Below are 16,326 nucleotides of genomic sequence, written 5' to 3' on the forward strand. Positions count from 1 at the left end.
TCCTGAAGGAACTGTGTTGTTGAGTGAATGTGGAATCAGGCTCTTGATGACCTACAAGCCATGTGACATAGGCAATATGCTGAACCTCAGCTAGTTTTGTCAGCTGTGCAATGGAAGAGCAACAATACCTGCTTCATCATGTATTTTGTGAGCTTTAGATGAAGCCATGCATATAAAACTGGCAGTAGTTAAATGCTAACTACATTTATGCAGCACTTTACAAGCATAGCACCCAATATAGGGAGAGCTCACTAGTATTGTCTATGTTAACCTCCTGTTATTCATGGGCTCTATCTATCTAATAATTACAATCAGGAATCCAGATCCCAGGGAGGTAAGAGTTACATTAGGCACCATTACTTATAGATGTTTGTTTCCGTGATGTTGACTTTTGTCTGGAAATAAAACAATCGGTACCTTAAGTCAGGATGTTGATACATTTCTAAGCTGAGAGCATGAAGAGTCATTGGCCTGTTCATCAAAGGCCTAAGAATCCAGTTCTATAGATGTCTCTAAATCCAAAACCCAAGACCTCACTCTCACAGTTCTATAGATTCAAACTCACATATAGGACCAATATTTCTCCAAGTCACATATTTCAACATCCCACCATGAACTCAAGCCCCCATCCCATTGCATAGAAAATGAAGCATCGAGAGGAGTCTCCAAGTGCTGAGTCCTACATGGCTTGCACAGCTTGGAGCTGAATATATTGCTATTTCCTTTCTCAACTCCAAATTCTGTAGCATGATGCTGGAGGTATAACTCATGGGGAAGAACTTATTGATGATATGCAAGGCTCTAAGTTTTATCCACAATACTCCCTCTCTCTCCATAGATAGATAGATGGATAGACAGACAGATAGATAATGTATGTTTGTATATATATATATATATATATATATATATATATATATACATATGTACATGTGTGTAGATATGTGCATATATATTTTTATACAGCCATCAATGTGTTTACTCTATAGCTCTTCTTTTTCCTACAGTATTTACTTATTTCTCAGTGACTCAGAACCATAGATATTGTTCTTGTTGTTGTTGTACCTTCTCACACTCCACATTTATTTCAGTCTGAGATTTACAATTTTTTATAGTCAATGTCTGCCGTTAGTCTTAGGTTTTTGTACTGCTGAGGATGAAGCCATGGTCTTATGCATACTAGACAAGTAATCTACCACCAAGCCACCCGTAGACATATTATCAATCCTCCGACCAAGATTTCCTCAGTGCTTTCTGATTGAGAATGAAGATTTTTCTCTTTAGATTATCTTGGCGATGAGCTCAGAGTAAAGACTGTGTGGCACTGGGTTGTTCAAATGTGTTGTGTTTTATTGCTCTATATAATCCTTAGGTCACATTCTTAAATTTCTTGAAAGTTGAAGGTGTGGCTTCAGTGGTAGAGCACACGCTAGCCAGCAGAAAGTTCTGGGTTTAATTCCACAGTATTGACAAAAAAGAAAACCGATAAGAAAATACTTTCCACTATTTCCTTGCTGCACTCTTGAGAAGTCTGGTGCAAAATAAGCACTGGAGCAAAGTGCTGGTCGCTCACACCTATAATCTTAGCTACTCAGGAAGTTGAGATCTGATGACTGTAGTTCAAAGCCAGCCTGGACAGAAAAGTCTGTGAGACTCTTATCTCCAATAAATTACTCAGAAAAAAAGCTACAAGTGGTACTGTGGCTCAAGTGATAGAGTGTTACCCTTGAGCAAAAGTAGCTCAGATCCTGAGTTTAAGCCCCAGAACCAGCACACACACAAAAACAATAATGATAAACCCTGGAGACAAACAGTAAGTTATTGCTGCACATTAATGTGAAGGCCACTGAAATACACCCTTTAAGTGAAGTTAAGTGGTAACATTTGGTGCCATAGTTTCGATGCCAAGGTTGTGCTTGAATTAGGTGCATAGTCTGAGCAAGGGCCACAGTTTCTTTTTTTTTTTTTTTTTGTAGGTCGTGGGGATTGAACTCTGGGCCTGGGCGCTGTCCCTCAGCTCTTCAGCTCAAGGCGAGCGCTCTACCACTTGAGCTACAGTGCCATTTCCGGTTTTCTGGTGGTTTATTGGAGATAGGAGTCTCACAGTCTTTCCTGCCCAGGCTGGCTTTGAACCACGATCCTCAGATCTCAGCCTCCTGAGTAGCTAGGATTACAGGCGTGAGCCACCGGCGCCCGGCAAAGGGCCACAGTTTCTTGGCCATTACAGAACGTGTATTCTAGAAGGAAGGGCCAAACATCAAGGGGGTTATACTAAGAATAGATACAATGAAGGAAAACTTGAAAGGGGAAAGAGAACATTTCTGTTGCTTACCACCCTCAAATGTAAATAAGGTAGTCAGTATTCATGAAACTTGCTTTATTTTCACTTGGCATCTTTTCATCAATCTTTACTTGCCCTTCTGATGTGTGGTGACAAAATTCAATTTCCAAACTATAACCAAAAGGTCAGAACATTGTAAATCAATAAGGAATTGTTTCTTCTTGTATACTGTACTGGGAGTTGGCTTTTGATAACAGAGGGCTCCTTTCTGCTTAAAAATGAAAATTGTCATCTTTGTGATATAAATGACTAAAGTAAAAAGTTTTATCCGATGGAATTTGTTCATTGGGAGTTTTATTGACACCTAGGCTCATTAGAACTTTCAAGTATTTGTGATTGAATCTATCATCGAAAACTTCTCCAATAAGATGTTTCTTTATAACTCAATTTCTCACACTATGAATTTACCATTTTTATCATCAGTTCAGTCAAAAGTGAAGCAAAGACACTAAAAATATCCTTATCCAGGGTTACACAGGCCAAAAGATCTAATAAGATAGAGTTAGAATGTCTGAAGCATTTTGTATTAAATTTACATGTTTGTGTTCTACTGAATAAATGCCCAGAAGCTGGATTGCTGGGTCATAGGGAAGCTCTTGAGGAAGGTCTTGAGGAACCTCCTTTGATTTGAATTATGATCATTTTAAGATAGATGGACTTGTTTTTTATTATTATTGTATCTATTTTCTCTGTTATATCCACTTGTATCCATTGCTAGTAGTCTACTGTGGTATTAAACATTTGTTTCATCAACATTCAGTCATCTGAGGAGGTTCAGGCAAAGCCCCACTAACGCTACCAGTGCAACCATGTTCATTGCAACATTGTTTACCATAGTCAACACATGGAATCAGCCCAGATGTCCCTCAATGGATGAATAGATCAAAAAGAATGTAGCATATACACAGATGAATTTCTATTCATCCATCAGAAAGAATTATACTGTACCTTTTATAAGGAAATGGAAAGACTTGAAAAAATTATATTAAGTGAAGTAAGCCAGAACCAAAGATACATAGGTTGCATGATTTCCCTCATCTGTGGTAACCAGAAGGTGCCTATAGTTCTACAATAATGAAAAATAATAATAAAAAATATACACGGGGGCATGATAAATTATACAGGTCTCTAGGCATTCACACACAGTGATGCCAAAAGAAGATATTCTTAGGAGAGGAAGACAAAAGTGCAATACCTATGTGCATCTGATCATATAAAATAAAATGTATTGAAATGAACTCCAGGAAATGGAAACGAAGGTTTTTTTTTTTTTCCTTTGCTGTTGTTTGTCTTTTCTTTTGTCTTATTTGTTCATTTATCTGTCTTTGGTCACAGAAATGGTAGGGAAAAGGGTGAACAAATGCAGCAGTATTACTCACTAGACACTATTGAAAATGAACTATACAACTTGTGGATGAGGATGGAAGGGAGAAATTGGGGGAGAGCAAGGGAAGGGGTGACATTGTCCTAAAAGAAATGTACTCTTTACCTGACCTATGTAACTGTAACCCCTATCTACATCGCCTTTACAATAACAATAAAAAGTGCACTAAAAAGAAAAAAAACCTATGTGTTAGTAAAACTAGACTGTATTGTCTTATGCTAAACCCAGATACTGGTATTATGGAAGAATAGAATTAGACATCCCTATGATTCCAAGGAAGGAATTGTTTTCTAATATCAATATATAGGTATTTCCTCCCATAATCCAAATCCCCCATCTTCTACATGATGTTAATATCATTAGGCTTCAACTGCCAAAAGACTTTTATTGTAGGAATATATACATGAAATTCACAATTTAGTCATTTTAAGGGTGCAATTCAGTGCCTTTGAGTACATGCAGACTGCTATCTTACAATCTATTTTCATAACTTATTTTTTGCTGGTACCAGGGTTTGAACTCAGGAACTTGAACTCAGTATACTTGCTTAGCTGGTACTCTACAACTTGTCTCTAGCCTTGATTTTTGCTAGTTACTTTTGACCTGGAATCTCTTGGACTTTTCTGTCCAGGGTTGGCTTTGAGCTGTGATTGTGATCCCCTGATACCAGCCTCCTGAATAGCTAGAATTACAGCCATAAGCTTCTAGCACCCAGCTATAATGTTCTTTAATCCTTCCAGATCAAATTCTTTTTTTTTCCTTTTTTTTATTGTGAAAATACTGTGCAGAGGGGTTACAATTACATGGGCAAGATAGTGAGTACATTTCTTATCAAGTATTGTAGCCTCCTCCTTTGTTTACCCTTCCCATCCCTTCCCATCCTCCCTCCCCCTCTACCCAATCCTCCCCCCCCCCCCAAGTTGTAAAGTTTGTTTTTGACATGACAACTTGTACTTCTCATTGTTGCAACAGGTCCACCTGTATCCTTATTTAAACGACGTGTTTTTCCCCTTCCCCTCCACAAATTATACCGACATCAAATACAGTGAAAGCAGGGGTTATACTGTGGGGGAGGGACATACAAAGCAACAAAGAAATAATCTTATAATTGCATTAGAAACAAATGCATGAAAGAAAACAAACATTTAAAATACATATCTTAGGGCTCATTTTCCTAACATCACATTATCTGACCTTTTCTGCTTGACTCATACATATACTAGATATTGCAAATAAGGGAAATCATGGGACCTATGTTTCTTTGGGCTTGGCTTACTTCACTTAATATAATTTTTCCCAAGTCTTTCCATTTCCTAACAAATGGGGTAATGTCATTCTTTCTGATGGAGGCATAGAATTCCATTGTGTATATATACCACATTTTCTTGATCCATTCATCTACTGAGGGGCATCTGGGTTGGTTCCAGATCTTAGCTATGGTAAATAATGCTGCAATAAACATAGTTGTGCTGATAGCTTTAGTGTGGTCTTGTTTGTAAATATTTGGGTAAATGCCCAAAAGTGGGACTGCTGGGTCATAGGGGAGTTCTATGTGGAGTCTTTTGAGGAACCTCCATACTACTTTCCAAAGTGGTTGAACAAGTTTACACTCCCACCAACAATGAAGTAAGGTTCAGCCCCACAAAAAATAAAATACCTAGGAATTAACCAAAGAAGTGAAGGACCTCTATGATGAAAACTTTAAAAACTTGTAAAAGGAAATCAAAACAGAACTTAGAAAATGGGAAAAACTCCCATGTTCCTGGATTGGAAAGATTAACATCATGAAAATGGCAATACTTCCCAAGGCTATCTACAAATTTAATGCGATACCTATCAAAATTCCAACCTCATTCTTCAAGGAAATAGAAGAGGCAATCCAAAAATTCATATGGAACAATAAAAGACCCTGAATAGCAAAAATGCTCCTCAACGGAAAGAACAGTGCTGGAGGAATATCAATACCAAATTTCAAACTCTACTATAAAGCCATAGTAATCAAAACAGCTTGGTACTGGCACCAGAACAGACCTCAGGACCAATGGAATAGAATTGAAAACCCAGAAATGAACCTACAGACCTACAGCCATCTAATCTTCGATAAGGGAGCTAAAAAAAATAGAATGGAAGAAAGACAGACTCTTCAGTAAATGGTGCTGGCAAAATTGGTTAACTACTTGTAGAAAACTAAAGCTAGATCCTTATCTATCACCCTCCACCAGGATCAACTCCAAATGGATCAGATCAAATTCTATGCCATTAAAAAATAACTTCCCATTCCTCTATCTTTTCTGTTTCTGTCAACCATTTTTACTTTCTAATGCTATGAATGAACTATCCTATTATTTGACAGATTTTTTTCATTGCAACACAAGTATCCTAAGAGTACTTTAATCATATTTCTATTATATTTAAGTTGTCCATTTAACTAATAAGTTTATAAGCACAATGCATCACGATATGTCACCCCTTTCATCGTTTCCACCACCTCTCCCAACTCCACCACCCTCCTCAATTTTCTCTTTCATAAGATATGCATTGAACATTCTGGCTGCATTTCCCCCTGCAAACCCACCCCTTCCTCTCTTAACTCCTCTATTTTCCTCCCCTTGAATTTCCCCCACCTACTTTCACGTGCCTAAGTTTTTTTTTTTTTTTTAATTTTATTTCACGTGCCTAAGTTTTAACCAAGTAAAATGCTATTATTTAAATGACGGGATCCAACAGCATCAGCATATATACAAAGAACTCATGGCTTGGTAGCACTTCCAATCCAAGCTCTGGTCTGATGGGAGCCTGCCTGCCTGGCAAACACAAAGCCCCTTTATTCTCCTCTTTAGATGATTCCTAAACCATCTCCCTGGCGTTTTGGGCTCTGCCTATATACATATACGCCACACATTTCTGATGGTGCAAAGTCAGTCGTAAAAACATCTGCAGTACTTGCTTTAAAAGTACTCACTGCCATTTAACTGTAAACAGACTTGTAATATGGCAGTAAAAACTCATGAGTCGCTGAAAGGGGCTGTAATAAAGTCATAATGATTGTTAGCACAAACATTGCCAGAGCGGCCAAGGATGACTGGCTGGCTGTGGGAGATGGCATGCATGACCTATGCCAAGCAAAACCTGGGCTGGGCTGGGCTGGGTTGGGACCCTCTGGGTTTGCCTTCCAGAGGCTCATCTTTCTTGCTAGTGTCAGTGTCCACACACACCCAGCATGAATAGAGTCACGATAGTTCCACAAAGGACATGATGCCAATCTTGCCTAGTTACTAGAGATAGAAGACACAGCTTCAAGATGCTCAAGTCTCTTGAGCAGTAGTGATCTTACCTCCTCATTTTTTTCAGAACGATTGGGGACAACACTTGGAATCAAGACTGTTTCATACTAACAGCAATTCCTACTGAAAGAGCATGGAGCCAGCCCTTGTCTTGTGTATGGCAAGAGACCGCTGTTCCTTTCCTATCTACAGGGATTGCTAGGGAGCAGATCTGGCCAGTGGAAACAGGCCTTCTGATTTCACTTTCATCCTGAGGTACAAGGAGACTATCATGAAAGGTGTCTCGGGGCCGAGGGTAACCCGGCCATCAACAGGCCTCTGAACAGGCTTCTAAAGGTGGCCAAGGCAAACCAGACAGGAATGTGAGCCAAAGCCATGCCTTCTCCAAGCCCATTGTCCCCTTCTTCCCCTGGTCTCCTTGTCCCCTTGTCTGAGGTCACTTTCCAGCATTCCCTATGCAGGGAAGGAAGTGGAGGAATTGTTCTCTGAGTACAGTATTTTCACTAAAGCATCTGTAGGTTTCCTGGAACTCAAGACACAGCTCTCTAGCCCTTCAGGAGGACATTTTGGTCAAGTAAATGGTCTTCCCAGAGTAGCTTGGCCAAGGCCTCAGACAGGATGGAAGGTTCTTTGCTTTGCAGTCAGAAGATCTGGATGTGGGGAGATCATTTTGCCTTTCAGGGCTCAGGTCTTCTTTTTGCACGTGAGAGGTTTAAGCCCATTGGCTAGTTTTTTCCAGCTTGAGTTTGTTTTAGCTTCTTTGAGCTAAAAGAGTCCCTAGATCCCTAACTAGACAGAGAAAGAACCAGACTTGGAAAAAATCATATTAAATGAAGTAAGCCAAGCCCAAAGAAACACGGGTCCCGTGGTTTCCCTTATTTGCAATAACTAATATATGTCTGGGACAAGCAGAAAAGCTCAGATAAGATGATTTTAAGCGAAATGAACCCCAAGATAAGGATACAAGTGTTTTTTTTTTCCTTTCTTGCTATTGTTTCTAACGTATTTATAAGGTACCAAGTGATTTTTTTTGTTGCTTTGTATGTCCCTCCTCCACGGTGTAACCCCTCTTTTCACTGTATTGGATGTTGATATAATTTGGGGAGGGGAAGAGAAAAAACAAAATGTTTAAATAGGGATACAGGTTGACTCACTGCAACAATGAGATGTACAAGACACTATGTTGAAAAATGAACTTTACAATTTAGGCAGGAGGGGGTTGGGGAGGGGGGAGTGTAGTTGTGGAGATGGGAGGGAAGGGATGATAGGGGAAAAACAAAGGAGGAAGCAACAATGCTGGATAAGAAATGTACTCATTACCTTGCTCATGTAACTGTAACCCCTCTGTAGAGTATTTTCACAATAAAAAATCTTAAAAAATAAATTAAGCCTTTCAGTTTTCAAAGGCAAAAAAAGAAAGAAAGAAAGAACCAGACCCAAGAATCCATTTCATTTTATTTTTCTTTTGTTTTGTTTTTTGGTCAGTCATGGGGCTTGAACTCTGGGCTTAGGAACTGTCCCTGCACTCTTCAGCTCAAGATGAGCACTCTACTGCTTGAGCTACAGCGCCACTTCCATTTCCTAGTGGTTTATTGGAGATAAGAGTCTCACAGACTTTCCTGCCTGGGCTGGCTTTGAACCTTGATCCTCAGATCTCAGCCTCCTGCATAGCCAGGATTATAGGCGTGAGCCACCGGCACCTGGCCTAAGAATTCATTTCTTTTAGCCTGGCTTAGACTTCCAAAAATCAATAGAGATACCCAGATCATGGAAGCCAACTTGAAAAATATCATTTACATGAGATTTTATTATTAATTGGTATTAATAATAATTGTATTGCTAGATAGTATTGTTTTCTTTTTAATTAGTACTATTATTAGTACTAAATTGTCCTAATGAAACAACAGGCCAACAGGCTAGCAGCGTGCTTACTGAATACTTCTCTGTAGCTCCATGCATTTTTTTTTTCTTTTGAGAAAAGAGGAAAAATATCTGGTTTATAAACATTTTGGCCACAGACTGTGTTGTTTTACATGATTGCAAGTTTCTCTCTGATGTTGAATTCATGGGAACACTAGTCTGATCACTCACATACTGGGTACTATTTTCTCAGAAGGACAAACAGGTACTTATTTGTTTGCAAAAATGTTCCTGGGCCATAGGAGTCTGCAGCAAGTCTGGTGAGTCAGAATAATGATACTGGATTTTAACTAGGCAATCTTCACCCATCATTTGGGATCTGTGTTGGTGTTTGTTTTCATACTCCTTTTTTCTGACATTATAGTGCAAAATGGCCAGCAGATGCCTTCCATATCATGATAACGGTTTTGAGATTCTAGAATTGTCTTAAATATCCAATACCTCTGTCCACATTTAGCATTTGTGAACTAGTTCAAGGAATTCTAAAGACTGAAATCCAACTTATCCCAATCAGAAACCAGATCTAGTCTGGATTTTTCTTGATTCTGTTTGTGCTCTTTCTCAATTCTGTGTCTGATTTATTATTCCTTAGCATCCTTTGCTTTGATAGCTGTGTGCCAAGAAAACCACAAGTTTAATGTGGACATGGAGTGCTTTGTGATGCTCTGCCTGAAGATAGCTGTAAATCAAGGCCAGTTTGGCATCTCAGTCAGCAAGAACTGACCTTCCACCATGCCTTGGGGAAAGCCTACATGGATATACGCAACTGCTCTATTACTTTAGGACCATGATTGGTAACTACTGTTTAAAAGATTATCCTCTTGAGAAGAAAAGATACAAGCTAGCCTTCTGGACAATCACCAAAAACAGAACTAAGCAGCATAGACCAACAAGAAATGACCAGAGGGTCTTGATGAGGAACAGGGAGATTTCAGACCAGTCAGGACAGTCATTATTGTCCTTCTTTGTCCCACTAATTAACCTCCTCAGCCCTGGCAATGGTCCTTAAATCCTCTGTTGTTCTAATCCTTTGCCAACAAGTTCTGCTTAGATTTCATGCAAGCGCTGTGAGTCACGGCTTCTCTGTGATGGAGCTTCTTACAACCAACCATAGTATGAATCACAAGATGAAAACTCTCAAACCACAACCTGAGAGTTGGAAGTCATTGCCCTACACCTAGCTCCTCGAGATCCAGCAATACTCAAACAAAATTAGATACTCCTTATAAGTTCAATGGACCAAACATCACCAGCAGACTTACTATCTGATCTATTTGCTTTCAATTACCTTGTATTTTTAATTACATGTGCTTTTGAAGACCAGTTAAAATCCTTTGGGAGGAAATCACAGGTAGTTCAATCACTTCATAATTGAAAACTAAATGAGATGCCATTTGTCTTGTGAGGCTTCTTCACAACCTCCAGCCTGGCATCCACACTCCAGTGACTTTGTGGACTCTATTATCCTCCTCAGCTACTTGTGGAAACAAGATTTTTTTTGAGCACAGATACTGGACATCTTCACATTTCTTCACCAGTCTTTTCAAGGTACACTGGTAGCCACCAACCCAGCTCCTACTGACTATACTCTGTGGTATCTAAGTGTGTGTGTGTGTGTGTGTGTGTGTGTGTGTGTGTGTGTGTGTGTGTGTGTGTGTGTGTGTGTTGGGATTTGAACTCAGGGCCTGGGCACTGTACCTGAACATTTTGCTCAAGGCTAGCACTCTATCACTTGAGCCACAGCGCCATTTCCAGCTTTTTGGTGGTTAATTGGAGATAAGAGTCTCACAGACTTTCTTGCTGGGACTGGCTTTGTTTAAATTTTGATCTTCAGATCTCAGCCTCTTGAGTAGCTAAGATTATGGGCATGAACCACCCTTGACTATGTTTTGGGTCACAAATGATCTGTGTCCTAGCTGGGCAGGGAGGTGGAAGTGACTTCAGAGCTCAACTGGTGTGAAAGCCAATTTTGTCCTACAACTTCTTTGCTCACCACAGCCCTCAGCCTTCAACATTAGACTATCTTAGAGAGGTTCAGAGATCTTTCCAGAGTGGTCGATCATTGTCAATTGTTCAGACAAGGGACTTTGCCATTCCCCATTGTGAAAGAGAAAGCGCAAACTGAATGGGAGGGTTAGAGGTGGCTTCTGTGGGAGCCTACTGCTATCTGGCACCTCCATGAGCTGGACAATGTAAGACAATTATAGATGGGGAAGGATACTTAATAAAAGTAGCATAGGCAATGCGTTTGTGGATATGTGCATTCGACCTTGTCTATGTGGTTTGAGCTCACAATATTATATGAATCATATGAATTCGTATGTTTCTCATTATACATATACAGAGTTGTATAGTATATACACAAATGTATCAGCCACAGTGTTGTCTAAGCAAGGGAGGACTACAATGGTGTAACTCCTTTGAACAACTAACAGTTTAACAAACTAAACACCAGGCATGATGGAGTATGTGTTATCTGGAGTAAAGAGGGTGAGGGTAAGGGTAGCAGACCAATAGAGAGGAAGGATGGATGAATACAGTCATAATATTCAGTGTCCATATGTGAAAATGGAAGCAGGTAAGTGAAGAGGATTGGTGGGGTTGGGAGAGATGGGGGAGGATGGTGGAAGGGGTTGACATTGTCCTCAGAAACTGAAATGTTGAATTGGATCACCTTCGTGCAACTGCTTGAAGATAATGAAAGTAAAGCTAAACAAATAAAAATAAAAACATGAGCCAGCTTCCCAAAGATGGAGGGCTCAAGATGTCTTCCCACAGTCTCGCCAGTGCTTTGTTGAGGAAATCTTGGAGCAGTACTTAACATAAAGGAGATGAGAGTTTGGGGGGGCGGGCACCACTGAACCAGAGTGAGCCTACCCACCCCTCGGCAGGGCCCGGAGTGGCCTCTTTCTCTGCCCCAGGCTTCTGCTGATATTAAAGCTCCAGCCACTCTTTGTCTTTGTAAACAAGCTTAATTTATACTTCAGAGCAGGCTGATGTGTGAAGGTGTACGTATGCCATGGGCTAAGGAAGCCGTGGCAGGTTAAAAATGACTCAATTTCCTGGCCCTTTCCAGCTTTGTGTCACCTTCCTTAATGGCATTTCAGCATGGACAGATTTGTTTTTCTCTTTCTCTCCCTTTAAATTAAATATACAGTGAATGTTTTGTGCTTAATTTCCTTAAGAAAATGTGTGTTGTATGGGCGAAATGCTAAAAAAAAAAAAAAGAAAAGAAAGAAAGAAAGAAAAGAAAAGAAAAAGAAAGAATTAGTAAAAGGAAGCTGGAAGCTTATAAAAACTATGTCACGTGTGCAAGAGTCGTTGAGTTAGCTTTTCGGAGCCTTTCTATTCTCCCGGGAATACTCATAATGCTGTCTTATGAGTTTTGTTTGTTGTTATACTTTTCCCTTTATTCTTGCTTCTTACCTCCAGAGTCGCTTGTCTTTTTATATGCTTCTCAGAGGTATACTGCTGACACAATAGCCCCAAGCAAGGAGTCTCTGGAGCCACTTCTGTTCCATGGCCGTAATTACAATCACAGGATGCATTTATAGCACTAGGGTGCGGAGGGGAGCAGGAAGGAGAGAATCAGCTCCGCCTGGCTCCCAAGAATGGTCTCATGCTCTGCCACACAGAGACTCCCTGACTGAGGCTATGGGCTGCTAAAAATCATGGCCAGGGATGCCCTCCATCATTGCTTGGAAAGAAAATTCCTGGCTACATACTGCTCGTGTACAAAAGGGAAAAAGACTGGAGAAGCCCACACCACACTTGAATCCCCATTCCACCCATATCAGGAGTTGTCAGGCTGTGGCCCTCAGGGTCCTGGGGAGCTGTAGGAACAGGATGTGGGCCATGATTGGGGACCAAGAGGAGGGAGGCCTTCAGGCATGAGGACAGAGTTGGCTCTCACTGTATCTGTGGTATATGTTCAAGTTCTAAATGGGGCTTTATTTAAATAATAATTCCTTCATTTAGCGAAAAGTTTGACTGTCCTGAGAGCAAACCATTCCTATCAAATAGGAACCATCTTCTACTCATGGTCCTGAGGCCTTGTTAAATAATGTGCCTCCCTCCTTCCTTCCTTCCCTCCTTCCTTCCTCCTTTCTTCTTTCCCTCCCTCCTTTCCTCCCTTCCTCCCTCTCTCTCTCCCCCCTCTTCCTTCCTTTTGCTTCTTTGGTAATCCTTAGACTCATCCTCAGTCCCTGCCACACATTTTAGGCTCTTAGTGACCCTCTGGGACCTCTCTGCTTCTGGCTGTGCACCACTCCTCTCCCCAGCCACCACAGTGGTCACTCTACAACACAGCACTTACCTCATCCCTGGGCAGCTTAGTGCACCTTCATATTTTGTATCTTATACTATCTCTGCTGAGAATAAGTTCCAAACACACTCATATGCACATGCACATGTACACACAGGCACACACACACACACACACACACACACACAATTTCCAGCTTTGCTGATGCCTGATTAACCATTAAAATTTTATATATTTAACATGCGTAATATAATGTTTTGATAAGTATGTACATTGTATAAAGACTACCATCAAGCTAATTAACACAGCTCTCAGCCCTGGAGTTACAGTGTCCCTGGAGTTGCACTGGGGTGTGTTCGTGACTCTGTGTGTTGTAGAACATTGAAGATCTACTCTCAGGACATGTCAAGTATCATTACTAAACACAGTGTCATCAACTCTGGTCAACATATACACATTAGGTAGCTAGAATGTATCCATTGTTTAAACATTGTACCCTCTAACCAACCCCATTTCTCCTTCACTGTCACCTGAAGGCCCTGGAAACCATCTTTCTGCTCTTTATTTCCATGAGACAGACTCTTAAATTTTATATATGTGAAATCATTCTGTATTTGTCTTTCTGTGTCTGGATTATTTCACTTAGCATTACATCCTCTAGGATTATCTACATTGTCTCAAATGAAACAAGACTTCCTTTTATAAGGACAAGTAATATTCCATTATGTATGTATATATATATATGTAGATGTGTGTGAAAATATACATACACATATGTATATATACATGCATACACACATGTATATATACACATGTATGCGTATGCATGTATATATACACAAATATGATATATAATCCAATTAATATGGCCAAAGTGTTTGAGCATACATTTTTCATAACAAGATATACCAATGGAAAGTATAAAATATAAAATATTTTCAGAATATTAGTAAGCATCAGTATGGTGCCAATCAAAAGAACAATGGAATATCACTCCACATCAATTAGAATGGTTATCAAAAACCAATGGGTAACAATGTTGGTGATAACATGGAGAAGTGGGGATCCTCGTACATTGTTGGTGATATTCCCTGGGAAAGGGTCATTATGGATAACAGTATGGAGGCATGACTCTTATCTGTAATCCCAGCTACTCAGGAGACTAAAATTGCTTTTGAACAGTGATCCTCAGACAAATCTAGGAGACTATCTCCAATTAACCAGCAAAAAGCTGGAAGTAGAGCTGTGGCTCAAGTGGTAGAGCACTAGCCCTAAGTTCAACCCCAGAAGCAGTATGAAAAAAATATACACATATATATGTATGTATATATATACATACGTGTGTGTGTGTGTGTGTGTGTGTGTGTGTGTGTGTGTGTGTGTGTGTGTATAAAACATATGATCCAGAAATTCCATTTTTGGGTGGGGAGGAATCCAAAAGAAATAAAAACAATATGTCAAAGAAAAATCTACAAGCCCACATTCATTTCAGCATGCTTTATCTTAGTTAAGATGAGGAATTAACCTGTGTTTACCAAAATATTAATGGATTAACTATGTTTCATACAGACCCATGTATGAGTGTGTGTGTTTGTGTATTCTTCCTCTACTACTGTCTTTTGTGATTTGATTTTTTTGTAGTGCTTAATTTTGATTCTGAATTCTTTTCTGTTCTGTTTGTCTACTGCAGATGTTTATTATATTATGGCATCTCCTACAAGTTATTAATCTGATAATTAATTTTGACATCATATAAAATGTCTACTTTTTGACTTCTTGCACATTTTTTACTATTATCCCAGTTTACATCTTTAGATAATTTTGTATCTATCAGATTATTGTAACTACAGTAATTATTAAAACATTTAACTTTAATACTAGATATAAAGTGACTTATTTGCCTCCTTACAGAAGTAGGGTATTCTCAATTTTGATTGTGTCCTTTTTATTTTGTAATGATTTTTATACTCACGCAGACATTTTTTACTTGAACGCTTTCACAACTTTCCAATTTGTTAACATCCTTTTGTGTCAAGTTCAAGAACTCTAGCATTTCTTGTAAGACAGGCCTAATGGTGATAAGGTGATAACAATCTCATATTTTGTTGGACTGAGAAACATTTTTGCTTGTGTGTATGTGTGTGCGCACGTGTGCACACATATGCACATGGCACATGTGCTAGTACTTGGGTTTGAACTTGAACTTGAACTTCCACACTCGCTTGCCTTTATAATTCAAGGTTGGCACTCTGCACTTGAGCTTTATGCTGGTTAATTGGAGATGAGTCTCTTGTATATATCTCTCTACATTTTCTTTGAACCACAATCCTCAGATCTCAAGCTTCTGAGTAGCTAGGATTATAGGAATAAGCCACCAGCACCAGCTCTGCTTCATTTCTGAAGGTCATTCATTAGGATATGGTAATTTTGCTTGACAGTGTTTTGCTTTTTTGTGTTTCTTGATTATTTTTGTTGTTTTTTTTTTTTTTTCCAGCACTTCTGAGTATCACACAACATCTTCTGACCTGCAAGGTTTCTGCTGAGAAGTCTGCTAACAATTGACTTGTCATTGTATAAGTCACTTTTTTTCTGGCTGCTTTCAATACTTCCTCTCTGTCTTTGCCTTTTAAGAATTAATGGCTCTCAATGAAGACCTCTATGTTTCATCTATTTGGGGTTATTTGGGTTGAATAGGCCCGAGTATCTATTTACCTCTCCCTATATGAGACATTTTGTCATTATTTCTGTAAGGTTTCTTTTTCTCTTTCTCTGTTCCATCAGATCTCCTACAATACCTGTATTGCCTCCTCCAAAGATGCTCTGTATGTCCCATGGGTTTTATTCTCTCTTTTCCCTTTACCTTTCTTTTGCATTCTTCTGCTTGAGTAATTTCAAACACCCTTTCTTCAAGCTTACTGGGACTTCTGGTTGTGTTGGTCTCCTGCTCAAGCTCTTTCTGAACATTTTCTGTTTAGTCAATATACTCATCAACTCTAGAGTCTTTGGTTCTTTTTAATGACCTCTCCCTTCTTGCTTATTTTATTTCTGAATAGTTTTCCTGATAGAATTTAGCTTCCTATCCTATTGATTCAGATCTCACTGACTTTTAAGATTATTATTTTGAATTCTTTTTCAG

This window comes from Dipodomys spectabilis, unplaced genomic scaffold (assembly GCF_019054845.1).
Source record: "Dipodomys spectabilis isolate Male_0828 unplaced genomic scaffold, ASM1905484v1 ptg000178l, whole genome shotgun sequence".
Taxonomy (NCBI): domain Eukaryota; kingdom Metazoa; phylum Chordata; class Mammalia; order Rodentia; family Heteromyidae; genus Dipodomys; species Dipodomys spectabilis.